At 49.0% G+C, this 26232-nt stretch overlaps 26 non-coding genes across 26 annotated transcripts; 15 read left to right on the forward strand and 11 right to left on the reverse strand.

Moving 5' to 3' along the window:
• The first annotated feature begins 442 nt into the window (after positions 1–442).
• Positions 443–525, forward strand: trnal-cag (transfer RNA leucine (anticodon CAG)). Its single transcript has one exon. It is a non-coding gene; the product is annotated as a tRNA-Leu (tRNA).
• Positions 526–2468: 1943 nt separating this feature from the next.
• Positions 2469–2542, reverse strand: trnam-cau (transfer RNA methionine (anticodon CAU)). The gene has a single exon. It is a non-coding gene; the product is annotated as a tRNA-Met (tRNA).
• Positions 2543–2638: 96 nt separating this feature from the next.
• Positions 2639–2721, forward strand: trnal-cag (transfer RNA leucine (anticodon CAG)). Its single transcript has one exon. It is a non-coding gene; the product is annotated as a tRNA-Leu (tRNA).
• A 1155-nt stretch (positions 2722–3876) lies between these two features.
• Positions 3877–3959, forward strand: trnal-cag (transfer RNA leucine (anticodon CAG)). Its single transcript has one exon. It is a non-coding gene; the product is annotated as a tRNA-Leu (tRNA).
• Positions 3960–5163: 1204 nt separating this feature from the next.
• trnam-cau (transfer RNA methionine (anticodon CAU)) lies at positions 5164–5237 on the reverse strand. The gene has a single exon. It is a non-coding gene; the product is annotated as a tRNA-Met (tRNA).
• Positions 5238–5333: 96 nt separating this feature from the next.
• On the forward strand, positions 5334–5416 carry trnal-cag (transfer RNA leucine (anticodon CAG)). The gene has a single exon. It is a non-coding gene; the product is annotated as a tRNA-Leu (tRNA).
• A 1919-nt stretch (positions 5417–7335) lies between these two features.
• trnam-cau (transfer RNA methionine (anticodon CAU)) lies at positions 7336–7409 on the reverse strand. The gene has a single exon. It is a non-coding gene; the product is annotated as a tRNA-Met (tRNA).
• Positions 7410–7505: 96 nt separating this feature from the next.
• Positions 7506–7588, forward strand: trnal-cag (transfer RNA leucine (anticodon CAG)). Its single transcript has one exon. It is a non-coding gene; the product is annotated as a tRNA-Leu (tRNA).
• A 1204-nt stretch (positions 7589–8792) lies between these two features.
• Positions 8793–8866, reverse strand: trnam-cau (transfer RNA methionine (anticodon CAU)). The gene has a single exon. It is a non-coding gene; the product is annotated as a tRNA-Met (tRNA).
• A 96-nt stretch (positions 8867–8962) lies between these two features.
• trnal-cag (transfer RNA leucine (anticodon CAG)) lies at positions 8963–9045 on the forward strand. Its single transcript has one exon. It is a non-coding gene; the product is annotated as a tRNA-Leu (tRNA).
• Positions 9046–10249: 1204 nt separating this feature from the next.
• On the reverse strand, positions 10250–10323 carry trnam-cau (transfer RNA methionine (anticodon CAU)). The gene has a single exon. It is a non-coding gene; the product is annotated as a tRNA-Met (tRNA).
• A 96-nt stretch (positions 10324–10419) lies between these two features.
• On the forward strand, positions 10420–10502 carry trnal-cag (transfer RNA leucine (anticodon CAG)). Its single transcript has one exon. It is a non-coding gene; the product is annotated as a tRNA-Leu (tRNA).
• A 1155-nt stretch (positions 10503–11657) lies between these two features.
• Positions 11658–11740, forward strand: trnal-cag (transfer RNA leucine (anticodon CAG)). Its single transcript has one exon. It is a non-coding gene; the product is annotated as a tRNA-Leu (tRNA).
• Positions 11741–14129: 2389 nt separating this feature from the next.
• Positions 14130–14212, forward strand: trnal-cag (transfer RNA leucine (anticodon CAG)). Its single transcript has one exon. It is a non-coding gene; the product is annotated as a tRNA-Leu (tRNA).
• A 1204-nt stretch (positions 14213–15416) lies between these two features.
• trnam-cau (transfer RNA methionine (anticodon CAU)) lies at positions 15417–15490 on the reverse strand. The gene has a single exon. It is a non-coding gene; the product is annotated as a tRNA-Met (tRNA).
• Positions 15491–15586: 96 nt separating this feature from the next.
• trnal-cag (transfer RNA leucine (anticodon CAG)) lies at positions 15587–15669 on the forward strand. The gene has a single exon. It is a non-coding gene; the product is annotated as a tRNA-Leu (tRNA).
• Positions 15670–16873: 1204 nt separating this feature from the next.
• Positions 16874–16947, reverse strand: trnam-cau (transfer RNA methionine (anticodon CAU)). Its single transcript has one exon. It is a non-coding gene; the product is annotated as a tRNA-Met (tRNA).
• Positions 16948–17043: 96 nt separating this feature from the next.
• Positions 17044–17126, forward strand: trnal-cag (transfer RNA leucine (anticodon CAG)). Its single transcript has one exon. It is a non-coding gene; the product is annotated as a tRNA-Leu (tRNA).
• Positions 17127–19044: 1918 nt separating this feature from the next.
• On the reverse strand, positions 19045–19118 carry trnam-cau (transfer RNA methionine (anticodon CAU)). The gene has a single exon. It is a non-coding gene; the product is annotated as a tRNA-Met (tRNA).
• A 96-nt stretch (positions 19119–19214) lies between these two features.
• trnal-cag (transfer RNA leucine (anticodon CAG)) lies at positions 19215–19297 on the forward strand. Its single transcript has one exon. It is a non-coding gene; the product is annotated as a tRNA-Leu (tRNA).
• A 1919-nt stretch (positions 19298–21216) lies between these two features.
• On the reverse strand, positions 21217–21290 carry trnam-cau (transfer RNA methionine (anticodon CAU)). The gene has a single exon. It is a non-coding gene; the product is annotated as a tRNA-Met (tRNA).
• Positions 21291–21386: 96 nt separating this feature from the next.
• trnal-cag (transfer RNA leucine (anticodon CAG)) lies at positions 21387–21469 on the forward strand. The gene has a single exon. It is a non-coding gene; the product is annotated as a tRNA-Leu (tRNA).
• Positions 21470–23387: 1918 nt separating this feature from the next.
• On the reverse strand, positions 23388–23461 carry trnam-cau (transfer RNA methionine (anticodon CAU)). Its single transcript has one exon. It is a non-coding gene; the product is annotated as a tRNA-Met (tRNA).
• A 96-nt stretch (positions 23462–23557) lies between these two features.
• trnal-cag (transfer RNA leucine (anticodon CAG)) lies at positions 23558–23640 on the forward strand. The gene has a single exon. It is a non-coding gene; the product is annotated as a tRNA-Leu (tRNA).
• A 1942-nt stretch (positions 23641–25582) lies between these two features.
• Positions 25583–25656, reverse strand: trnam-cau (transfer RNA methionine (anticodon CAU)). The gene has a single exon. It is a non-coding gene; the product is annotated as a tRNA-Met (tRNA).
• A 96-nt stretch (positions 25657–25752) lies between these two features.
• Positions 25753–25835, forward strand: trnal-cag (transfer RNA leucine (anticodon CAG)). Its single transcript has one exon. It is a non-coding gene; the product is annotated as a tRNA-Leu (tRNA).
• Positions 25836–26232: the final 397 nt, after the last annotated feature.

Here is a 26232-nt window from a genome sequence, read left to right on the forward strand (position 1 = left end):
CACGGAAGGGGACAGAGAACCTCACTCTTTCTTTCTAAGCCACGGGTGTCAAACTCTAACCCTGGAAGGCCGGAGACCTGCAGAGTTTAGATTCAAGCCTGATTGAACACACCTGATCCCACTAATCATGGCCTTCAGGCTAATTTGAAAACTACATGCCTTGTGTGTTTGAGAAGGGTTGGAACAACACTCTACAGGGCTCGGGCCCTAAAGGAATTTAGTTTGATACCCCTGGTCTAAGCGCTCTCAGTGATTAGAAAAAAGCACCACTCTGCCACGTGTGAGGCTCGAACTCACGACCTTCAGATTATGAGACTGACGCGCTTCCTAACTTGGCCAACGAGGCTTGTGGGCTAAATGGCGCCCAAACAGAGAAAAAGTAGCTTCTAGGTCTGTGCATTCAGGTGTGGCTCCAACAGGCCATCCCTTGCCAAGCAAGGGTGGCAGGATGGCCGGGCGGTCTAAGGCGCTGCGTTCAGGTCGCAGTCTCCCCTGGAGGCGTGGGTTCGAATCCCACTTCTGACAGGTCTATCCTTTGGCTGCAGACAGAGACTTCAGTCTTCTGCTACGTTGAGCCAGCAGGGCGTTAACTTTGACAAAACACAGCATTTGGCAAATGCTAGTATTCATTGGGCAGGCGTTGAAGACAAGGATGAGTTTTTAGACACTTTTTGAAAATGGTTAAAGCCTCCGCTGCTCGAATTGAGATAGGCAAGCCGATCCACCAGCTGGGAACAGTCCAGGAAAAGGTCCTTGAGAGTGATTTTGTGCCTCTTTGGGATGGCACCATGAGGCGTCGTTCACTTGCAGAACGCAAGCATAGGTCTGAACCAGCGACTTTAGGTATATTGCTGCAGAGCCAGTGGTTATCTTGTAATCAAACATCAGTATCTTGAATCTGATGCGAACAGCTATTGGTAGCCAGTGCAAAATTATGAAGAGAGGTGTGACGTTGGCTTTCTTTGGGTCGTTGAAGACCACTCTCGCTGCTGCATCCTGGATCAGTTACAGAGGCTTGATAGTATGTGCCGGAAGACCTGCCAAGGGAGCATAACCGTAGCCCAGTCTGGAGAAAACAAAGAGCTTGGACAAGGAGTTGTATGGCCTGCTCTGATCGGAAGGGTCTAATCTTCCGAACGTTGTATAAGGCAAATCTGCAGGACCGGGCCAGTGCAGCAATATGGCCTTTGAAACTTCACAAAACCTCAGGAGGATGTGGCCATGTGTTACATGAATATGAAAGGGATGCTATTACTGCCTTTTTTCAGTGTTAGCCAGCATGAATGGAGAATTTTCACTTCATTGTATATAAAAGGATGTCATGGGTCTACACGCAATGTCGCTGGATGAGATTCAGGGAATTTACCTGGAACCTCACAGTTTTCCACAAAACATCATTTCACCTGCCCTGAAGAGGAGCTGTGGCATTTTGCCCCCAGGAGACACAGGGAAACCCACACGGAAGGGGACAGAGAACCTCACTCTTTCTTTCTTAGCCACGGGTGTCAAACTCAGTCCCTAGAACGACGAGGCGTTGTTCACTTGCAGAACGCAAGCATAGGTCTGAACCAGCGACTTTAGGTATATTGCTGCAGAGCCAGTGGTTATCTTGTAGGCAAACATCAGTATCTTGAATCTGATGCGACAAAGCTATTGGTATCCAGTGCAAAATTATGAAGAGAGGTGTGACGTGGGCTTTCTTTGGCTCGTTGAAGACCACTCTCGCTGCTGCATTCTGGATCAGTTGCAGAGGCTTGATAGTACGTGCCGGAAGACCCGCCAAGGGAGCATAACAGTAGCCCAGTCTGGAGAAAACAAAGAGCTTGGACAAGGAGTTGTGTGGCCTGCTCTGATCGGAAGGGTCTAATCTTCCGAACGTTGTATAAGGCAAAATTGCAGGACCGGGCCAGTGCAGCAATATGGCCTTTGAAACTTCACAAAACCTCAGGAGGATGTGGCCATGTGTTACATGAATATGAGAGGGATGCTATTACTGCCTTCATTCAGTGTTAGCCAGCATGAATACAGAATTTCCACTTCATTGTATATAAAAGGATGGCACGGGTCTACACGCAATGTCGCTGGATGAGATTCAGGGAATTTATCTGGAACCTCACAGTTTTCCACAAAACATCATTTCACCTGCCCTGAAGAGGAGCTGTGGCCTTTTGCCCCCAGGAGACACGGGGAAACCCACACGGAAGGGGACAGAGAACCTCACTCTTTCTTTCTAAGCCACGGGTGTCAAACTCTAACCCTGGAAGGCCGGAGACCTGCAGAGTTTAGATTCAAGCCTGATTGAACACACCTGATCCCACTAATCATGGCCTTCAGGCTAATTTGAAAACTACATGCCTTGTGTGTTTGAGAAGGGTTGGAACAACACTCTACAGGGCTCGGGCCCTAAAGGAATTTAGTTTGATACCCCTGGTCTAAGCGCTCTCAGTGATTAGAAAAAAGCACCACTCTGCCACGTGTGAGGCTCGAACTCACGACCTTCAGATTATGAGACTGACGCGCTTCCTAACTGCGCCAACGAGGCTTGTGGGTTAAAGGGCGCCCAAACAGAGAAAAAGTAGCTTCTAGGTCCCTGCATTCAGGTGTGGCTCCAACAGGCCATCCCTAGCCAAGCAAGCGTGTAAGGATGGCCGAGCGGTCTAAGGCGCTGCGTTCAGGTCGCAGTCTCCCCTGGAGGCGTGGGTTCGAATCCCACTTCTGACAGATCTATCCTTTGGCTGCAGACAGAGACTTCAGTCTTCTGCTACGTTGAGCCAGCAGGGCGATAACTTTGATAAAACACAGCATTTGGCAAATGCTAGTATTCATTGGGCAGGCGTTGAAGACAAGGATGAGTTTTTAGACACTTTTTGAAAATGGTTAAAGCCTCCGCTGCTCGAATTTAGATAGGCAAGCCGATCCACCAGCTGGGAACAGTCCAGGAAAAGGTCCTTGAGAGTGATTTTGTGCCTCTTTGGGATGGCACCACGAGGCGTCGTTCACTTGCAGAACGCAAGCATAGGTCTGAACCAGCGACTTTAGGTATATTGCGGCAGAGCCAGTGGTTATCTTGTAGGCAAACATTAGTATCTTGAATCTGATGCGAACAGCTATTGGTAGCCAGTGCAAAATTATGAAGAGAGGTGTGACGTGGGCTTTCTTTGGCTCGTTGAAGACCACTCTCGCTGCTGCATCCTGGATCAGTTGCAGAGGCTTGATAGTACATGCCGGAAGACCCGCCAATTCAGTGTTAGCCAGCATGAATGCAGAATTTTCACTTCATTGTATATAAAAGGATGGCACGGGTCTACACGCAATGTCGCTGGATGAGATTCAGGGAATTTACCTGGAACCTCACAGTTTTCCACAAAACATCATTTCACCTGCCCTGAAGAGGAGCTGTGGCCTTTTGCCCCCAGGAGACACAGGGAAACCCACACGGAAGGGGACAGAGAACCTCACTCTTTCTTTCTAAGCCACGGGTGTCAAACTCAGTCCCTGGAAGGCCGGAGACCTGCAGAGTTTAGATTCAAGCCTGATTGAACACACCTGATCCAACTAATCATGGCCTTCAGGCTCATATGAAAACTACATGCCTTGTGTGTTTGAGAAGGGTTGGAACAACACTCTACAGGGCTCGGGCCCTAAAGGAATTTAGTTTGATACCCCCGGTCTAAGCGCTCTCAGTGATTAGAAAAAAGCACCACTCTGCCACTTGTGAGGCTCAAACTCACGACCTTCAGATTATGAGACTGACGCGCTTCCTAACTTGGCCAACGAGGCTTGTGGGCTAAAGGGCGCCCAAACAGAGAAAAAGTAGCTTCTAGGTCCTTGCATTCAGGTGTGGCTCCAACAGGCCATCCCTAGCCAAACAAGGGTGTCAGGATGGCCGAGCGGTCTAAGGCGCTGCGTTCAGGTCGCAGTCTCCCCTGGAGGCGTGGGTTCGAATCCCACTTCTGACAGATCTATCCTTTGGCTGCAGACAGAGACTTCAGTCTTCTGCTATGTTGAGCCATCAGGGTGTTAACTTTGACAAAACACAGCATTTGGCAAATGCTAGTATTCACTGGGCAGGCGTTGAAGACAAGGATGAGTTTTTAGACACATTTTGAAAATGGTTAAAGCCTCCGCTGATTGAATTGAGATAGGCAAGCCGATCCACCAGCTGGGAACAGTCCAGGAAAAGGTCCTTGAGAGTGATTTTGTGCCTCTTTGGGATGGCACCACGAGGCGTCGTTCACTTGCAGAACACAAGCATAGGTCTGAACCAGCGACTTTAGGTATATTGCTGCAGAGCCAGTGGTTATCTTGTAGGCAAACATCAGTATCTTGAATCTGATGCGAACAGCTATTGGTAGCCAGTGCAAAATTATGAAGAGAGGTGTGACGTGGGCTTTCTTTGGCTCGTTGAAGACCACTCTCGCTGCTGCATCCTGGATCAGTTGCAGAGGCTTGATAGTACGTGCCGGAAGACCCGCCAAGGGAGCATAACAGTAGCCCAGTCTGGAGAAAACAAAGAGCTTGGACAAGGAGTTGTGTGGCCTGCTCTGATCGGAAGGGTCTAATCTCCCGAACGTTGTATAAGGCAAATCTGCAGGACCGGGCCAGTGCAGCAATATGGCCTTTGAAACTTCACAAAACCTCAGGACGACGTGGCCATGTGTTACATGAATATGAGAGGGATTCTATTACTGCCTTCATGCAGTGTTAGCCAGCATGAATGCAGAATTTTCACTTCATTGTATATGAAAGGATGGCACGGGTCTACACGCAATGTCGCTGGATGAGATTCAGGGAATTTACCTGGAACCTCACAGTTTTCCACAAAACATCATTTTACCTGCCCTGAAGAGGAGCTGTGGCCTTTTGCCCCCAGGAGACACAGGGAAACCCACACGGAAGGGGACAGAGAAACTCACTCTTTCTTTCTAAGCCACGGGTGTCAAACTCAGTCCCTGGAAGGCCGGATACCTGCAGAGTTTAGATTCAAGCCTGATTGAATACACCTGATCCAGCTAATCATGGCCTTCAGGCTCATTTGAAAACTACATGCCTTGTGTGTTTGAGAAGGGTTGGAAGAACACTCTACATGGCTCGGGCCCTAAAGGAATTTAGTTTGATACCCCTGGTCTAAGCGCTCTCAGTGATCAGAAAAAAGCACCACTCTGCCCCGTGTGAGGCTCAAACTCACAACCTTCAGATTATGAGACTGACGCGCTGCCTAACTGCGCCAACGAGGCTTGTGGGCTAAAGGGCGCCCAAACAGAGAATAAGTAGCTTCTAGATCCGTGCATTCAGGTGTGGCTCCAACAGGCCATCCCTAGCCAACCAAGTGTGTCAGGATGGCCGAGCGGTCTAAGGCGCTGTGTTCAGGTCGCAGTCTCCCCTGGAGGCGTGGGTTCGAATCCCACTTCTGACAGATCTATCCTTTGGCTGCAGACAGAGACTTCAGTCTTCTGCTACGTTGAGCCAGCAGGGCGTTAACTTTGACAAAACACAGCATTTGGCAAATGCTAGTATTCATTGGGCAGGCGTTGAAGACAAGGATGAGTTTTTAGACACTTTTTGAAAATGGTTAAAGCCTCCGCTGATTGAATTGAGATAGGCAAGCCGATCCAGCAGCTGGGAACAGTCCAGGAAAAGGTCCTTGAGAGTGATTTTGTGCCTCTTTGGGATGGCACCACGAGGTGTCGTTCACTTGCAGAACGCAAGCATAGGTCTGAACCAGCGACTTTGGGTATATTGCTGCAGAGCCAGTGGTTATCTTGTAGGCAAACATCAGTATCTTGAATCTGATGCGAACAGCTATTGGTAGCCAGTGCAAAATTATGAAGAGAGGTGTGACGTGGGCTTTCTTTGGCTCGTTGAAGACCACTCTCGCTGCTGCATCCTGGATCAGTTGCAGAGGCTTGATAGTACGTGCCGGAAGACCCGCCAAGGGAGCATAACAGTAGCCCAGTCTGGAGAAAACAAAGAGCTTGGACAAGGAGTTGTGTGGCCTGCTCTGATCGGAAGGGTCTAATCTCCCGAACGTTGTATAAGGCAAATCTGCAGGACCGGGCCAGTGCAGCAATATGGCCTTTGAAACTTCACAAAACCTCAGGACGACGTGGCCATGTGTTACATGAATATGAGAGGGATTCTATTACTGCCTTCATGCAGTGTTAGCCAGCATGAATGCAGAATTTTCACTTCATTGTATATGAAAGGATGGCACGGGTCTACACGCAATGTCGCTGGATGAGATTCAGGGAATTTACCTGGAACCTCACAGTTTTCCACAAAACCTCATTTCACCTGCCCTGAAGAGGGGCTGTGGCATTTTGCCCCCAGGAGACACAGGGAAACCCACACGGAAGGGGACAGAGAACCTCACTCTTTCTTTCTTAGCCACGGGTGTCAAACTCAGTCCCTTGCAGAACGCAAGCATAGGTCTGAACCAGCGACTTTAGGTATATTGCTGCAGAGCCAGTGGTTATCTTGTAGGCAAACATCAGTATCTTGAATCTGATGCGAACAGCTATTGGTAGCCAGTGCAAAATTATGAAGAGAGGTGTGACGTGGGCTTTCTTTGGCTCGTTTAAGACCACTCTCGCTGCTGCATCCTGGATCAGTTGCAGAGGCTTGATAGTACGTGCCGGAAGACCCGCCAAGGGAGCATAACAGTAGCCCAGTCTGGAGAAAACAAAGAGCTTGGACAAGGAGTTGTGTGGCCTGCTCTGATCGGAAGGGTCTAATCTTCCGAACTTTGTATAAGGCAAATCTGCAGGACCGGGCCAGTGCAGCAATATGGCCTTTGAAACTTCACAAAACCTCAGGAGGATGTGGCCATGTGTTACATGAATATGAGAGGGATGCTATTACTGCCTTCATTCAGTGTTAGCCAGCATGAATGCAGAATTTTCACTTCATTGTATATAAAAGGATGGCACGGGTCTACACGCAATGTCGCTGGATGAGATTCAGGGAATTTACCTGGAACCTCACAGTTTTCCACAAAACATAATTTTACCTTCCCTGAAGAGGAGCTGTGGCCTTTTGCCCCCAGGAGACACAGGGAAACCCACACGGAAGGGGACAGAGAACCTCACTCTTTCTTTCTAAGCCACGGGTGTCAAACTCAGTCCCTGGAAGGCCGGAGACCTGCAGAGTTTAGATTCAAGCCTGATTGAACACACCTGATCCAACTAATCATGGCCTTCAGGCTCATTTGAAAACTACATGCCTTGTGTGTTTGAGAAGGGTTGGAAGAACACTCTACAGGGCTCGGGCCCTAAAGGAATTTAGTTTGATACCCCTGGTCTAAGCGCTCTCAGTGATCAGAAAAAAGCACCACTCTGCCCCGTGTGAGGCTCGAACTCACAACCTTCAGATTATGAGACTGACCCGCTGCCTAACTGCGCCAACGAGGCTTGTGGGCTAAAGGGCGCCCAAACAGAGAATAAGTAGCTTCTAGATCCGTGCATTCAGGTGTGGCTCCAACAGGCCATCCCTAGCCAACCAAGTGTGTCAGGATGGCCGAGCGGTCTAAGGCGCTGCGTTCAGGTCGCAGTCTCCCCTGGAGGCGTGGGTTCGAATCCCAATTCTGACAGATCTATCCTTTGGCTGCAGACAGAGACTTCAGTTTTCTGCTACGTTGAGCCAGCAGGGCGTTAACTTTGACAAAACACAGCATTTGGCAAATGCTAGTATTCATTGGGCAGAAGTTGAAGACAAGGATGAGTTTTTAGACACTTTTTGAAAATGGTTAAAGCCTCCGCTGATTGAATTGAGATAGGCAAGCCGATCCACCAGCTGGGAACAGTCCAGGAAAAGGTCCTTGAGAGTGATTTTGTGCCTCTTTGGGATGGCACCACGAGGCGTCGTTCATTTGCAGAACGCAAGCATAGGTCTGAACCAGCGACTTTAGGTATATTGCTGCAGAGCCAGTGGTTATCTTGTAGGCAAACATCAGTATCTTGAATCTGATGCGAACAGCTATTGGTAGCCAGTGCAAAATTATGAAGAGAGGTGTGACGTGGGCTTTCTTTGGCTCGTTTAAGACCACTCTCGCTGCTGCATCCTGGATCAGTTGCAGAGGCTTGATAGTACGTGCCGGAAGACCCGCCAAGGGAGCATAACAGTAGCCCAGTCTGGAGAAAACAAAGAGCTTGGACAAGGAGTTGTGTGGCCTGCTCTGATCGGAAGGGTCTAATCTTCCGAACTTTGTATAAGGCAAATCTGCAGGACCGGGCCAGTGCAGCAATATGGCCTTTGAAACTTCACAAAACCTCAGGAGGATGTGGCCATGTGTTACATGAATATGAGAGGGATGCTATTACGGCCTTCATTCAGTGTTAGCCAGCATGAATGCAGAATTTTCACTTCATTGTATATAAAAGGATGGCACGGGTCTACACGCAATGTCGCTGGATGAGATTCAGGGAATTTACCTGGAACCTCACAGTTTTCCACAAAACATAATTTTACCTTCCCTGAAGAGGAGCTGTGGCCTTTTGCCCCCAGGAGACACAGGGAAACCCACACGGAAGGGGACAGAGAACCTCACTATTTCTTTCTAAGCCACGGGTGTCAAACTCAGTCCCCGGAAGGCCGGAGACCTGCAGAGTTTAGATTCAAGCCTGATTGAACACACCTGATCCAACTAATCATGGCCTTCAGGCTCATTTGAAAACTACATGCCTTGTGTGTTTGAGAAGGGTTGGAAGAACACTCTACAGGGCTCGGGCCCTAAAGGAATTTAGTTTGATACCCCTGGTCTAAGCGCTCTCAGTGATCAGAAAAAAGCACCACTCTGCCCCGTGTGAGGCTCGAACTCACAACCTTCAGATTATGAGACTGACGCGCTGCCTAACTGCGCCAACGAGGCTTGTGGGCTAAAGGGCACCCAAACAGAGAATAAGTAGCTTCTAGATCCGTGCATTCAGGTGTGGCTCCAACAGGCCATCCCTAGCCAACCAAGTGTGTCAGGATGGCCGAGCGGTCTAAGGCGCTGCGTTCAGGTCGCAGTCTCCCCTGGAGGCGTGGGTTCGAATCCCAATTCTGACAGATCTATCCTTTGGCTGCAGACAGAGACTTCAGTCTTCTGCTACGTTGAGCCAGCAGGGCGTTAACTTTGACAAAACACAGCATTTGGCAAATGCTAGTATTCATTGGGCAGAAGTTGAAGACAAGGATGAGTTTTTAGACACTTTTTGAAAATGGTTAAAGCCTCCGCTGATTGAATTGAGATAGGCAAGCCGATCCACCAGCTGGGAACAGTCCAGGAAAAGGTCCTTGAGAGTGATTTTGTGCCTCTTTGGGATGGCACCACGAGGCGTCGTTCACTTGCAGAACGCATGCATAGGTCTGAACCAGCGACTTTAGGTATATTGCTGCAGAGCCAGTGGTTATCTTGTAGGCAAACATCAGTATCTTGAATCTGATGCGAACAGCTATTGGTAGCCAGTGCAAAATTATGAAGAGAGGTGTGACGTGGGCTTTCTTTGGCTCGTTGAAGACCACTCTCGCTGCTGCATTCTGGATCAGTTGCAGAGGCTTGATAGTACGTGCCGGAAGACCCGCCAAGGGAGCATAACAGTAGCCCAGTCTGGAGAAAACAAAGAGCTTGGACAAGGAGTTGTGTGGCCTGCTCTGATCGGAAGGGTCTAATCTTCCGAACGTTGTATAAGGCAAAATTGCAGGACCGGGCCAGTGCAGCAATATGGCCTTTGAAACTTCACAAAACCTCAGGAGGATGTGGCCATGTGTTACATGAATATGAGAGGGATGCTATTACTGCCTTCATTCAGTGTTAGCCAGCATGAATACAGAATTTCCACTTCATTGTATATAAAAGGATGGCACGGGTCTACACGCAATGTCGCTGGATGAGATTCAGGGAATTTATCTGGAACCTCACAGTTTTCCACAAAACATCATTTCACCTGCCCTGAAGAGGAGCTGTGGCCTTTTGCCCCCAGGAGACACGGGGAAACCCACACGGAAGGGGACAGAGAACCTCACTCTTTCTTTCTAAGCCACGGGTGTCAAACTCTAACCCTGGAAGGCCGGAGACCTGCAGAGTTTAGATTCAAGCCTGATTGAACACACCTGATCCCACTAATCATGGCCTTCAGGCTAATTTGAAAACTACATGCCTTGTGTGTTTGAGAAGGGTTGGAACAACACTCTACAGGGCTCGGGCCCTAAAGGAATTTAGTTTGATACCCCTGGTCTAAGCGCTCTCAGTGATTAGAAAAAAGCACCACTCTGCCACGTGTGAGGCTCGAACTCACGACCTTCAGATTATGAGACTGACGCGCTTCCTAACTGCGCCAACGAGGCTTGTGGGTTAAAGGGCGCCCAAACAGAGAAAAAGTAGCTTCTAGGTCCCTGCATTCAGGTGTGGCTCCAACAGGCCATCCCTAGCCAAGCAAGCGTGTAAGGATGGCCGAGCGGTCTAAGGCGCTGCGTTCAGGTCGCAGTCTCCCCTGGAGGCGTGGGTTCGAATCCCACTTCTGACAGATCTATCCTTTGGCTGCAGACAGAGACTTCAGTCTTCTGCTACGTTGAGCCAGCAGGGTGATAACTTTGATAAAACACAGCATTTGGCAAATGCTAGTATTCATTGGGCAGGCGTTGAAGACAAGGATGAGTTTTTAGACACTTTTTGAAAATGGTTAAAGCCTCCGCTGCTCGAATTTAGATAGGCAAGCCGATCCACCAGCTGGGAACAGTCCAGGAAAAGGTCCTTGAGAGTGATTTTGTGCCTCTTTGGGATGGCACCACGAGGCGTCGTTCACTTGCAGAACGCAAGCATAGGTCTGAACCAGCGACTTTAGGTATATTGCGGCAGAGCCAGTGGTTATCTTGTAGGCAAACATTAGTATCTTGAATCTGATGCGAACAGCTATTGGTAGCCAGTGCAAAATTATGAAGAGAGGTGTGACGTGGGCTTTCTTTGGCTCGTTGAAGACCACTCTCGCTGCTGCATCCTGGATCAGTTGCAGAGGCTTGATAGTACATGCCGGAAGACCCGCCAATTCAGTGTTAGCCAGCATGAATGCAGAATTTTCACTTCATTGTATATAAAAGGATGGCACGGGTCTACACGCAATGTCGCTGGATGAGATTCAGGGAATTTACCTGGAACCTCACAGTTTTCCACAAAACATCATTTCACCTGCCCTGAAGAGGAGCTGTGGCCTTTTGCCCCCAGGAGACACAGGGAAACCCACACGGAAGGGGACAGAGAACCTCACTCTTTCTTTCTAAGCCACGGGTGTCAAACTCAGTCCCTGGAAGGCCGGAGACCTGCAGAGTTTAGATTCAAGCCTGATTGAACACACCTGATCCAACTAATCATGGCCTTCAGGCTCATATGAAAACTACATGCCTTGTGTGTTTGAGAAGGGTTGGAACAACACTCTACAGGGCTCGGGCCCTAAAGGAATTTAGTTTGATACCCCTGGTCTAAGCGCTCTCAGTGATTAGAAAAAAGCACCACTCTGCCACTTGTGAGGCTCAAACTCACGACCTTCAGATTATGAGACTGACGCGCTTCCTAACTTGGCCAACGAGGCTTGTGGGCTAAAGGGCGCCCAAACAGAGAAAAAGTAGCTTCTAGGTCCTTGCATTCAGGTGTGGCTCCAACAGGCCATCCCTAGCCAAACAAGGGTGTCAGGATGGCCGAGCGGTCTAAGGCGCTGCGTTCAGGTCGCAGTCTCCCCTGGAGGCGTGGGTTCGAATCCCACTTCTGACAGATCTATCCTTTGGCTGCAGACAGAGACTTCAGTCTTCTGCTATGTTGAGCCATCAGGGTGTTAACTTTGACAAAACACAGCATTTGGCAAATGCTAGTATTCACTGGGCAGGCGTTGAAGACAAGGATGAGTTTTTAGACACATTTTGAAAATGGTTAAAGCCTCCGCTGATTGAATTGAGATAGGCAAGCCGATCCACCAGCTGGGAACAGTCCAGGAAAAGGTCCTTGAGAGTGATTTTGTGCCTCTTTGGGATGGCACCACGAGGCGTCGTTCACTTGCAGAACGCAAGCATAGGTCTGAACCAGCGACTTTAGGTATATTGCTGCAGAGCCAGTGGTTATCTTGTAGGCAAACATCAGTATCTTGAATCTGATGCGAACAGCTATTGGTAGCCAGTGCAAAATTATGAAGAGAGGTGTGACGTGGGCTTTCTTTGGCTCGTTGAAGACCACTCTCGCTGCTGCATCCTGGATCAGTTGCAGAGGCTTGATAGTACGTGCCGGAAGACCCGCCAAGGGAGCATAACAGTAGCCCAGTCTGGAGAAAACAAAGAGCTTGGACAAGGAGTTGTGTGGCCTGCTCTGATCGGAAGGGTCTAATCTCCCGAACGTTGTATAAGGCAAATCTGCAGGACCGGGCCAGTGCAGCAATATGGCCTTTGAAACTTCACAAAACCTCAGGACGACGTGGCCATGTGTTACATGAATATGAGAGGGATTCTATTACTGCCTTCATGCAGTGTTAGCCAGCATGAATGCAGAATTTTCACTTCATTGTATATGAAAGGATGGCACGGGTCTACACGCAATGTCGCTGGATGAGATTCAGGGAATTTACCTGGAACCTCACAGTTTTCCACAAAACCTCATTTCACCTGCCCTGAAGAGGAGCTGTGGCATTTTGCCCCCAGGAGACACAGGGAAACCCACACGGAAGGGGACAGAGAACCTCACTCTTTCTTTCTTAGCCACGGGTGTCAAACTCAGTCCCTTGCAGAACGCAAGCATAGGTCTGAACCAGCGACTTTAGGTATATTGCTGCAGAGCCAGTGGTTATCTTGTAGGCAAACATCAGTATCTTGAATCTGATGCGAACAGCTATTGGTAGCCAGTGCAAAATTATGAAGAGAGGTGTGACGTGGTCTTTCTTTGGCTCGTTTAAGACCACTCTCGCTGCTGCATCCTGGATAGTTGCAGAGGCTTGATAGTACGTGCCGGAAGACCCGCCAAGGGAGCATAACAGTAGCCCAGTCTGGAGAAAACAAAGAGCTTGGACAAGGAGTTGTGTGGCCTGCAGAACGCAAGCATAGGTCTGAACCAGCGACTTTAGGTATATTGCTGCAGAGCCAGTGGTTATCTTGTAGGCAAACATCAGTATCTTGAATCTGATGCGAACAGCTATTGGTAGCCAGTGCAAAATTATGAAGAGAGGTGTGACGTGGGTTTTCTTTGGCTCGTTAAAGACCACTCTCGCTGCTGCATCCTGGATCAGTTGCAGAGGCTTGATAGTACGTGCCGGAAGACCCGCCAAGGGAGCATAACAGTAGCCCAGTCTGGAGAAAACAAAGAGCTTGGACAAGGAGTTGTGAGGCCTGCTCTGATCGGAAGGGTCTAATCTTCTGAACTTTGTATAAGGCAAATCTGCAGGACCGGGCCAGTGCAGCAATATGGCAATTGAAACTTCACAAAACCTCAGGAGGATGTGGCCATGTGTTACATGAATATGAGAGGGATGCTATTACTGCCTTCATTCAGTGTTAACCAGCATGAATGCAGAATTTTCACTTCATTGTATATGAAAGGATGGCACGGGTCTACACGCAATGTCGCTGGATGAGATTCAGGGAATTTACCTGGAACCTCACAGTTTTCCACAAAACATCATTTCACCTGCCCTGAAGAGGAGCTGTGGCCTTTTGCCCCCAGGAGACACAGGGAAACCCACACGGAAGGGGACAGAGAACCTCACTCTTTCTTTCTAAGCCACGGGTGTCAAACTCAGTCCCTGGAAGGCCGGAGACCTGCAGAGTTTAGATTCAAGCCTGATTGAACACACCTGATCCAACTAATCATGGCCTTCAGGCTCATATGAAAACTACATGCCTTGTGTGTTTGAGAAGGGTTGGAAGAACACTCTACAGGGCTCGGGCCCTAAAGGAATTTAGTTTGATACCCCTGGTCTAAGCGCTCTCAGTGATTAGAAAAAAGCACCACTCTGCCACTTGTGAGGCTCAAACTCACGACCTTCAGATTATGAGACTGACGCGCTTCCTAACTTGGCCAACGAGGCTTGTGGGCTAAAGGGCGCCCAAACAGAGAAAAAGTAGCTTCTAGGTCCTTGCATTCAGGTGTGGCTCCAACAGGCCATCCCTAGTCAAACAAGGGTGTCAGGATGGCCGAGCGGTCTAAGGCGCTGCGTTCAGGTCGCAGTCTCCCCTGGAGGCGTGGGTTCGAATCCCACTTCTGACAGATCTATCCTTTGGCTGCAGACAGAGACTTCAGTCTTCTGCTATGTTGAGCCATCAGGGTGTTAACTTTGACAAAACACAGCATTTGGCAAATGCTAGTATTCACTGGGCAGGCGTTGAAGACAAGGATGAGTTTTTAGACACATTTTGAAAATGGTTAAAGCCTCCGCTGATTGAATTGAGATAGGCAAGCCGATCCACCAGCTGGGAACAGTCCAGGAAAAGGTCCTTGAGAGTGATTTTGTGCCTCTTTGGGATGGCACCACGAGGCGTCGTTCACTTGCAGAACGCAAGCATAGGTCTGAACCAGCGACTTTAGGTATATTGCTGCAGAGCCAGTGGTTATCTTGTAGGCAAACATCAGTATCTTGAATCTGATGCGAACAGCTATTGGTAGCCAGTGCAAAATTATGAAGAGAGGTGTGACGTGGGCTTTCTTTGGCTCGTTGAAGACCACTCTCGCTGCTGCATCCTGGATCAGTTGCAGAGGCTTGATAGTACGTGCCGGAAGACCCGCCAAGGGAGCATAACAGTAGCCCAGTCTGGAGAAAACAAAGAGCTTGGACAAGGAGTTGTGTGGCCTGCTCTGATCGGAAGGGTCTAATCTCCCGAACGTTGTATAAGGCAAATCTGCAGGACCGGGCCAGTGCAGCAATATGGCCTTTGAAACTTCACAAAACCTCAGGACGACGTGGCCATGTGTTACATGAATATGAGAGGGATTCTATTACTGCCTTCATGCAGTGTTAGCCAGCATGAATGCAGAATTTTCACTTCATTGTATATGAAAGGATGGCACGGGTCTACACGCAATGTCGCTGGATGAGATTCAGGGAATTTACCTGGAACCTCACAGTTTTCCACAAAACATCATTTTACCTGCCCTGAAGAGGAGCTGTGGCCTTTTGCCCCCAGGAGACACAGGGAAACCCACACGGAAGGGGACAGAGAAACTCACTCTTTCTTTCTAAGCCACGGGTGTCAAACTCAGTCCCTGGAAGGCCGGATACCTGCAGAGTTTAGATTCAAGCCTGATTGAATACACCTGATCCAGCTAATCATGGCCTTCAGGCTCATTTGAAAACTACATGCCTTGTGTGTTTGAGAAGGGTTGGAAGAACACTCTACATGGCTCGGGCCCTAAAGGAATTTAGTTTGATACCCCTGGTCTAAGCGCTCTCAGTGATCAGAAAAAAGCACCACTCTGCCCCGTGTGAGGCTCAAACTCACAACCTTCAGATTATGAGACTGACGCGCTGCCTAACTGCGCCAACGAGGCTTGTGGGCTAAAGGGCGCCCAAACAGAGAATAAGTAGCTTCTAGATCCGTGCATTCAGGTGTGGCTCCAACAGGCCATCCCTAGCCAACCAAGTGTGTCAGGATGGCCGAGCGGTCTAAGGCGCTGTGTTCAGGTCGCAGTCTCCCCTGGAGGCGTGGGTTCGAATCCCACTTCTGACAGATCTATCCTTTGGCTGCAGACAGAGACTTCAGTCTTCTGCTACGTTGAGCCAGCAGGGCGTTAACTTTGACAAAACACAGCATTTGGCAAATGCTAGTATTCATTGGGCAGAAGTTGAAGACAAGGATGAGTTTTTAGACACTTTTTGAAAATGGTTAAAGCCTCCGCTGATTGAATTGAGATAGGCAAGCCGATCCACCAGCTGGGAACAGTCCAGGAAAAGGTCCTTGAGAGTGATTTTGTGCCTCTTTGGGATGGCACCACGAGGCGTCGTTCATTTGCAGAACGCAAGCATAGGTCTGAACCAGCGACTTTAGGTATATTGCTGCAGAGCCAGTGGTTATCTTGTAGGCAAACATCAGTATCTTGAATCTGATGCGAACAGCTATTGGTAGCCAGTGCAAAATTATGAAGAGAGGTGTGACGTGGGCTTTCTTTGGCTCGTTTAAGACCACTCTCGCTGCTGCATCCTGGATCAGTTGCAGAGGCTTGATAGTACGTGCCGGAAGACCCGCCAAGGGAGCATAACAGTAGCCCAGTCTGGAGAAAACAAAGAGCTTAGACAAGGAGTTGTGTGGCCTGCTCTGATCGGAAGGGTCTAATCTTCCGAACTTTGTATAAGGCAAATCTGCAGGACCGGGCCAGTGCAGCAATATGGCCTTTGAAACTTCACAAAACCTCAGGAGGATGTGGCCATGTGTTACATGAATATGAGAGGGATGCTATTACTGCCTTCATTCAGTGTTAGCCAGCATGAATGCAGAATTTTCACTTCATTGTATATAAAAGGATGGCACGGGTCTACACGCAATGTCGCTGGATGAGATTCAGGGAATTTACCTGGAACCTCACAGTTTTCCACAAAACATAATTTTACCTGCCCTGAAGAGGAGCTGTGGCCTTTTGCCCCCAGGAGACACAGGGAAACCCACACGGAAGGGGACAGAGAACCTCACTATTTCTTTCTAAGCCACGGGTGTCAAACTCAGTCCCCGGAAGGCCGGAGACCTGCAGAGTTTAGATTCAAGCCTGATTGAACACACCTGATCCAACTAATCATGGCCTTCAGGCTCATTTGAAAACTACATGCCTTGTGTGTTTGAGAAGGGTTGGAAGAACACTCTACAGGGCTCGGGCCCTAAAGGAATTTAGTTTGATACCCCTGGTCTAAGCGCTCTCAGTGATCAGAAAAAAGCACCACTCTGCCCCGTGTGAGGCTCGAACTCACAACCTTCAGATTATGAGACTGACGCGCTGCCTAACTGCGCCAACGAGGCTTGTGGGCTAAAGGGCGCCCAAACAGAGAATAAGTAGCTTCTAGATCCGTGCATTCAGGTGTGGCTCCAACAGGCCATCCCTAGCCAACCAAGGGTGTCAGGATGGCCGAGCGGTCTAAGGCGCTGCGTTCAGGTCGCAGTCTCCCCTGGAGGCGTGGGTTCGAATCCCAATTCTGACAGATCTATCCTTTGGCTGCAGACAGAGACTTCAGTCTTCTGCTACGTTGAGCCAGCAGGGCGTTAACTTTGACAAAACACAGCATTTGGCAAATGCTAGTATTCATTGGGCAGAAGTTGAAGACAAGGATGAGTTTTAGACACTTTTTGAAAATGGTTAAAGCCTCCGCTGATTGAATTGAGATAGGCAAGCCGATCCACCAGCTGGGAACAGTCCAGGAAAAGGTCCTTGAGAGTGATTTTGTGCCTCTTTGGGATGGCACCACGAGGCGTCGTTCACTTGCAGAACGCATGCATAGGTCTGAACCAGCGACTTTAGGTATATTGCTGCAGAGCCAGTGGTTATCTTGTAGGCAAACATCAGTATCTTGAATCTGATGCGAACAGCTATTGGTAGCCAGTGCAAAATTATGAAGAGAGGTGTGACGTGGGCTTTCTTTGGCTCGTTGAAGACCACTCTCGCTCCTGCATCCTGGATAAGTTGCAGAGGCTTGATAGTACGTGCCGGAAGACCCGCCAAGGGAGCATAACAGTAGCCCAGTCTGGAGAAAACAAAGAGCTTGGACAAGGAGTTGTGTGGCCTGCTCTGATCGGAAGGGTCTAATCTCCCGAACGTTGTATAAGGCAAATCTGCAGGACCGGGCCAGTGCAGCAATATGGCCTTTGAAACTTCACAAAACCTCAGGACGACGTGGCCATGTGTTACATGAATATGAGAGGGATTCTATTACTGCCTTCATGCAGTGTTAGCCAGCATGAATGCAGAATTTTCACTTCATTGTATATGAAAGGATGGCACGGGTCTACACGCAATGTCGCTGGATGAGATTCAGGGAATTTACCTGGAACCTCACAGTTTTCCACAAAACCTCATTTCACCTGCCCTGAAGAGGAGCTGTGGCATTTTGCCCCCAGGAGACACAGGGAAACCCACACGGAAGGGGACAGAGAACCTCACTCTTTCTTTCTTAGCCACGGGTGTCAAACTCAGTCCCTTGCAGAACGCAAGCATAGGTCTGAACCAGCGACTTTAGGTATATTGCTGCAGAGCCAGTGGTTATCTTGTAGGCAAACATCAGTATCTTGAATCTGATGCGAACAGCTATTGGTAGCCAGTGCAAAATTATGAAGAGAGGTGTGACGTGGTCTTTCTTTGGCTCGTTTAAGACCACTCTCGCTGCTGCATCCTGGATCAGTTGCAGAGGCTTGATAGTACGTGCCGGAAGACCCGCCAAGGGAGCATAACAGTAGCCCAGTCTGGAGAAAACAAAGAGCTTGGACAAGGAGTTGTGTGGCCTGCTCTGATCGGAAGAGTCTAATCTTTAGAACTTTGTATAAGGCAAATCTGCAGGACCGGGCCAGTGCAGCAATATGGCCTTTGAAACTTCACAAAACCTCAGGAGGATGTGGCCATGTGTTACATGAATATGAGAGGGATGCTATTACTGCCTTCATTCAGTGTTAGCCAGCATGAATGCAGTATTTTCACTTCATTGTGTACAAAAGGATGGCACGGGTCTACACGCAATGTCGCTGGATGAGATTCAGGGAATTTACCTGGAACCTCACAGTTTTCCACAAAACATCATTTCACCTTCCCTGAAGAGGAGCTGTGGCCTTTTGCCCCCAGGAGACACAGGGAAACCCACACAGAAGGGGACAGAGAACCTCACTCTTTCTTTTTAAGCCACGGGTGTCAAACTCAGTCCCTGGAAGGCCGGAGACCTGCAGAGTTTAGATTCAAGCCTGATTGAACACACCTGATCCAACTAATCATGGCCTTCAGGCTCATTTGAAAACTACATGCCTTGTGTGTTTGAGAAGGGTTGGAAGAACACTCTACAGGGCTCGGGCCCTAAAGGAATTTAGTTTAATACCCCTGGTCTAAGCGCTCTCAGTGATCAGAAAAAAGCACCACTCTGCCCCGTGTGAGGCTCGAACTCACGACCTTCAGATTATGAGACTGACGCGCTGCCTAACTGCGCCAACGAGGCTTGCAGGCTAAAGGGCGCCCAAACAGAGAATAAGTAGCTTCTAGATCCGTGCATTCAGGTGTGGCTCCAACAGGCCATCCCTAGCCAACCAAGTGTGTCAGGATGGCCGAGCGGTCTAAGGCGCTGCGTTCAGGTCGCAGTCTCCCCTGGAGGCGTGGGTTCGAATCCCACTTCTGACAGATCTATCCTTTGGCTGCAGACAGAGACTTCAGTCTTCTGCTACGTTGAGCCAGCAGGGCGTTAACTTTGAAAAAACACAGCATTTGGCAAATGCTAGTATTCATTGGGCAGAAGTTGAAGACAAGGATGAGTTTTTAGACACTTTTTGAAAATGGTTAAAGCCTCCGCTGATTGAATTGAGATAGGCAAGCCGATCCACCAGCTGGGAACAGTCCAGGAAAAGGTCCTTGAGAGTGATTTTGTGCCTCTTTGGGATGGCACCACGAGGCGTCGTTCACTTGCAGAACGCAAGCATAGGTCTGAACCAGCGACTTTAGGTATATTGCTGCAGAGCCAGTGGTTATCTTGTAGGCAAACATCAGTATCTTGAATCTGATGCGAACAGCTATTGGTAGCCAGTGCAAAATTATGAAGAGAGGTGTGACGTGGGCTTTCTTTGGCTCGTTGAAGACCACTCTCGCTGCTGCATCCTGGATCAGTTGCAGAGGCTTGATAGTACGTGCCGGAAGACCCGCCAAGGGAGCATAACAGTAGCCCAGTCTGGAGAAAACAAAGAGCTTGGACAAGGAGTTGTGTGGCCTGCTCTGATCGGAAGGGTCTAATCTCCCGAACGTTGTATAAGGCAAATCTGCAGGACCGGGCCAGTGCAGCAATATGGCCTTTGAAACTTCACAAAACCTCAGGACGACGTGGCCATGTGTTACATGAATATGAGAGGGATTCTATTACTGCCTTCATGCAGTGTTAGCCAGCATGAATGCAGAATTTTCACTTCATTGTATATGAAAGGATGGCACGGGTCTACACGCAATGTCGCTGGATGAGATTCAGGGAATTTACCTGGAACCTCACAGTTTTCCACAAAACCTCATTTCACCTGCCCTGAAGAGGAGCTGTGGCATTTTGCCCCCAGGAGACACAGGGAAACCCACACGGAAGGGGACAGAGAACCTCACTCTTTCTTTCTTAGCCACGGGTGTCAAACTCAGTCCCTTGCAGAACGCAAGCATAGGTCTGAACCAGCGACTTTAGGTATATTGCTGCAGAGCCAGTGGTTATCTTGTAGGCAAACATCAGTATCTTGAATCTGATGCGAACAGCTATTGGTAGCCAGTGCAAAATTATGAAGAGAGGTGTGACGTGGTCTTTCTTTGGCTCGTTTAAGACCACTCTCGCTGCTGCATCCTGGATCAGTTGCAGAGGCTTGATAGTACGTGCCGGAAGACCCGCCAAGGGAGCATAACAGTAGCCCAGTCTGGAGAAAACAAAGAGCTTGGACAAGGAGTTGTGTGGCCTGCTCTGATCGGAAGAGTCTAATCTTTAGAACTTTGTATAAGGCAAATCTGCAGGACCGGGCCAGTGCAGCAATATGGCCTTTGAAACTTCACAAAACCTCAGGAGGATGTGGCCATGTGTTACATGAATATGAGAGGGATGCTATTACTGCCTTCATTCAGTGTTAGCCAGCATGAATGCAGTATTTTCACTTCATTGTGTACAAAAGGATGGCACGGGTCTACACGCAATGTCGCTGGATGAGATTCAGGGAATTTACCTGGAACCTCACAGTTTTCCACAAAACATCATTTCACCTTCCCTGAAGAGGAGCTGTGGCCTTTTGCCCCCAGGAGACACAGGGAAACCCACACAGAAGGGGACAGAGAACCTCACTCTTTCTTTTTAAGCCACGGGTGTCAAACTCAGTCCCTGGAAGGCCGGAGACCTGCAGAGTTTAGATTCAAGCCTGATTGAACACACCTGATCCAACTAATCATGGCCTTCAGGCTCATTTGAAAACTACATGCCTTGTGTGTTTGAGAAGGGTTGGAAGAACACTCTACAGGGCTCGGGCCCTAAAGGAATTTAGTTTAATACCCCTGGTCTAAGCGCTCTCAGTGATCAGAAAAAAGCACCACTCTGCCCCGTGTGAGGCTCGAACTCACGACCTTCAGATTATGAGACTGACGCGCTGCCTAACTGCGCCAACGAGGCTTGCAGGCTAAAGGGCGCCCAAACAGAGAATAAGTAGCTTCTAGATCCGTGCATTCAGGTGTGGCTCCAACAGGCCATCCCTAGCCAACCAAGTGTGTCAGGATGGCCGAGCGGTCTAAGGCGCTGCGTTCAGGTCGCAGTCTCCCCTGGAGGCGTGGGTTCGAATCCCACTTCTGACAGATCTATCCTTTGGCTGCAGACAGAGACTTCAGTCTTCTGCTACGTTGAGCCAGCAGGGCGTTAACTTTGACAAAACACAGCATTTGGCAAATGCTAGTATTCATTGGGCAGAAGTTGAAGACAAGGATGAGTTTTTAGACACTTTTTGAAAATGGTTAAAGCCTCCGCTGATTGAATTGAGATAGGCAAGCCGATCCACCAGCTGGGAACAGTCCAGGAAAAGGTCCTTGAGAGTGATTTTGTGCCTCTTTGGGATGGCACCACGAGGCGTCGTTCACTTGCAGAACGCAAGCATAGGTCTGAACCAGAGACTTTAGGTATATTGCTGCAGAGCCAGTGGTTATCTTGTAGGCAAACATCAGTATCTTGAATCTGATGCGAACAGCTATTGGTAGCCAGTGCAAAATTATGAAGAGAGGTGTGACGTGGGCTTTCTTTGGCTCGTTGAAGACCACTCTCGCTGCTGCATCCTGGATCAGTTGCAGAGGCTTGATAGTACGTGCCGGAAGACCCGCCAAGGGAGCATAACAGTAGCCCAGTCTGGAGAAAACAAAGAGCTTGGACAAGGAGTTGTGTGGCCTGCTCTGATCGGAAGGGTCTAATCTCCCGAACGTTGTATAAGGCAAATCTGCAGGACCGGGCCAGTGCAGCAATATGGCCTTTGAAACTTCACAAAACCTCAGGACGACGTGGCCATGTGTTACATGAATATGAGAGGGATTCTATTACTGCCTTCATGCAGTGTTAGCCAGCATGAATGCGGAATTTTCACTTCATTGTATATGAAAGGATGGCACGGGTCTACACGCAATGTCGCTGGATGAGATTCAGGGAATTTACCTGGAACCTCACGGTTTCCACAAAACCTCATTTCACCTGCCCTGAAGAGGAGCTGTGGCATTTTGCCCCCAGGAGACACAGGGAAACCCACACGGAAGGGGACAGAGAACCTCACTCTTTCTTTCTTAGCCACGGGTGTCAAACTCAGTCCCTTGCAGAACGCAAGCATAGGTCTGAACCAGCGACTTTAGGTATATTGCTGCAGAGCCAGTGGTTATCTTGTAGGCAAACATCAGTATCTTGAATCTGATGCGAACAGCTATTGGTAGCCAGTGCAAAATTATGAAGAAAGGTGTGACGTGGGCTTTCTTTGGCTCGTTTAAGACCACTCTCGCTGCTGCATCCTGGATCAGTTGCAGAGGCTTGATAGTACGTGCCGGAAGACCCGCCAAGGGAGCATAACAGTAGCCCAGTCTGGTGAAAACAAAGAGCTTGGACAAGGAGTTGTGTGGCCTGCTCTGATCGGAAGGGTCTAATCTTCCGAACTTTGTATAAGGCAAATCTGCAGGACCGGGCCAGTGCAGCAATATGGCCATTGAAACTTCACAAAACCTCAGGAGGATGTGGCCATGTGTTACATGAATATGAGAGGGATGCTATTACTGCCTTCATTCAGTGTTAGCCAGCATGAATGCAGTATTTTCACTTCATTGTGTACAAAAGGATGGCACGGGTCTACACGCAATGTCGCTGGATGAGATTCAGGGAATTTACCTGGAACCTCACAGTTTTCCACAAAACATCATTTTACCTTCCCTGAAGAGGAGCTGTGGCCTTTTGCCCCCAGGAGACACAGGGAAACCCACACGGAAGGGGACAGAGAACCTCACTCTTTCTTTCTAAGCCACGGGTGTCAAACTCAGTCCCTGGAAGGCCGGAGACCTGCAGAGTTTAGATTCAAGCCTGATTGAACACACCTGATCCAACTAATCATGGCCTTCAGGCTCATTTGAAAACTACATGCCTTGTGTGTTTGAGAAGGGTTGGAAGAACACTCTACAGGGCTCGGGCCCTAAAGGAATTTAGTTTGATACCACTGGTCTAAGCGCTCTCAGTGATCAGAAAAAAGCACCACTCTGCCCCGTGTGAGGCTCAAACTCACGACCTTCAGATTATGAGACTGACGCGCTGCCTAACTGCGCCAACGAGGCTTGTGGGCTAAAGGGCGCCCAAACAGAGAATAAGTAGCTTCTAGATCCGTGCATTCAGGTATGGCTACAACAGGCCATCCCTAGCCAACCAAGTGTGTCAGGATGGCCGAGTGGTCTAAGGCGCTGCGTTCAGGTCGCAGTCTCCTCTGGAGGCATGGGTTCGAATCCCACTTCTGACAGATTTATCCTTTGGCTGCAGACAGAGACATCAGTCTTCTGCTACGTTGAGCAAGCAGGGTGTTAACTTTGACAAAACACAGCATTTGGCAAATGCTAGTATTCATTGGGCAGAAGTTGAAGACAAGGATGAGTTTTTAGACACTTTTTGAAAATGGTTAAAGCCTCCGCTGATTGAATTGAGATAGGCAAGCCGATCCACCAGCTGGGAACAGTCCAGGAAAAGGTCCTTGAGAGTGATTTTGTGCCTCTTTGGGATGGCACTACGAGGCGTCGTTCACTTGCAGAACGCAAGCATAGGTCTGAACCAGCGACTTTAGGTATATTGCTGCAGAGCCAGTGGTTATCTTGTAGGCAAACATCAGTATCTTGAATCTGATGCGAACAGCTACTGGTAGCCAGTGCAAAATTATGAAGAGAGGTGTGACGTGGGCTTTCTTTGGCTCGTTGAAGACCACTCTCGCTGCTGCATCCTGGATCAGTTGCAGAGGCTTGATAGTACGTGCCGGAAGACCCGCCAAGGGAGCATAACAGTAGCCCAGTCTGGAGAAAACAAAGAGCTTGGACAAGGAGTTGTGTGGCCTGCTCTGATCGGAAGGGTCTAATCTCCCGAACGTTGTATAAGGCAAATCTGCAGGACCGGGCCAGTGCAGCAATATGGCCTTTTAAACTTCACAAAACCTCAGGACGACGTGGCCATGTGTTACATGAATATGAGAGGGATTCTATTACTGCCTTCATGCAGTGTTAGCCAGCATGAATGCAGAATTTTCACTTCATTGTATATGAAAGGATGGCACGGGTCTACACGCAATGTCGCTGGATGAGATTCAGGGAATTTACCAGGAACCTCACAGTTTTCCACAAAACCTCATTTCACCTGCCCTGAAGAGGAGCTGTGGCATTTTGCCCCCAGGAGACACAGGGAAACCCACACGGAAGGGGACAGAGAACCTCACTCTTTCTTTCTTAGCCACGGGTGTCAAACTCAGTCCCTGGAACGACGAGGCGTCGTTCACTTGCAGAACGCAAGCATAGGTCTGAACCAGCGACTTTAGGTATATTGCTGCAGAGCCAGTGGTTATCTTGTAGGCAAACATCAGTATCTTGAATCTGATGCGAACAGCTATTGGTAGCCAGTGCAAAATTATGAAGAGAGGTGTGACGTGGGCTTTCTTTGGCTCATTTAATACCACTCTCGCTGCTTCATCCTGGATCAGTTGCAGAGGCTTGATAGTACGTGCCGGAAGACCCGCCAAGGGAGCATAACAGTAGCCCAGTCTGGAGAAAACAAAGAGCTTGGACAAGGAGTAGTGTGGCTGCTCTGATCGGAAGGGTCTAATCTTCCGAACTTTGTATAAGGCAAATCTGCAGGACCGGGCCAGTGCAGCAATATGGCCTTTGAAACTTCACAAAACCTCAGGAGGATGTGGCCATGTGTTACATGAATATGAGAGGGATGCTATTACTGCCTTCATTCAGTGTTAGTCAGCATGAATGCAGAATTTTCACTTCATTGTATATAAAAGGATGGCACGGGTCTACACGCAATGTCGCTGGATGAGATTCAGGGAATTTACCTGGAACCTCACAGTTTTCCACAAAACATCATTTCACCTGCCCTGAAGAGGAGCTGTGGCCTTTTGCCCCCAGGAGACACAGGGAAACCCACACGGAAGGGGACAGAGAACCTCACTCTTTCTTTCTAATCCACGGGTGTCAAACTCAGTCCCTGGAAGGCCGGAGACCTGCAGAGTTTAGATTCAAGCCTGATTGAACACACCTGATCCAACTAATCATGGCCTTCAGGCTCATTTGAAAACTACATGCCTTGTGTGTTTGAGAAGGGTTGGAACAACACTCTACAGGGCTCGGGCCCTAAAGGAATTTAGTTTGATACCCCTGGTCTAAGCGCTTTCAGTGATCAGAAAAAAAGCACCACTCTGCCCCGTGTGAGGCTCGAACTCACGACCTTCAGATTATGAGACTGACGCGCTGCCTAACTGCGCCAACGAGGCTTGTGGGATAAAGGGCGCCCAAACAGAGAATAAGTAGCTTCTAGATCCTTGCATTCAGGTGTGGCTCCAACAGGCCATCCCTAGCCAATCAAGGGTGTCAGGATGGCCGAGCGGTCTAAGGTGCTGCGTTCAGGTCGCAGTCTCCCCTGGAGGCGTGGGTTCGAATCCCACTTCTGACAGATCTATCCTTTGGCTGCAGACAGAGACTTCAGTCTTCTGCTACGTTGAGCCAGCAGGATGTTAACTTTGACAAAACACAGCATTTCGCAAATGCTAGTATTCATTGGGCAGGCGTTGAAGACAAGGATGAGGTTTTAGACACTTTTTGAAAATGGTTAAAGCCTCCGCTGATTGAATTGAGATAGGCAAGCCGATCCACCAGCTGGGAACAGTCCAGGAAAAGGTCCTTGAGAGTGATTTTGTGCCTCTTTGGGATGGCACCACAAGGCGTCGTTCACTTGCAGAACGCAAGCATAGGTCTGAACCAGCGACTTTAGGTATATTGCTGCAGAGCCAGTGGTTATCTTGTAGGCAAACATCAGTATCTTGAATCTGATGCGAACAGCTATTGGTAGC

The sequence above is a fragment of the Carassius carassius genome, chromosome 22 (assembly GCF_963082965.1).
Source record: "Carassius carassius chromosome 22, fCarCar2.1, whole genome shotgun sequence".
Taxonomy (NCBI): domain Eukaryota; kingdom Metazoa; phylum Chordata; class Actinopteri; order Cypriniformes; family Cyprinidae; genus Carassius; species Carassius carassius.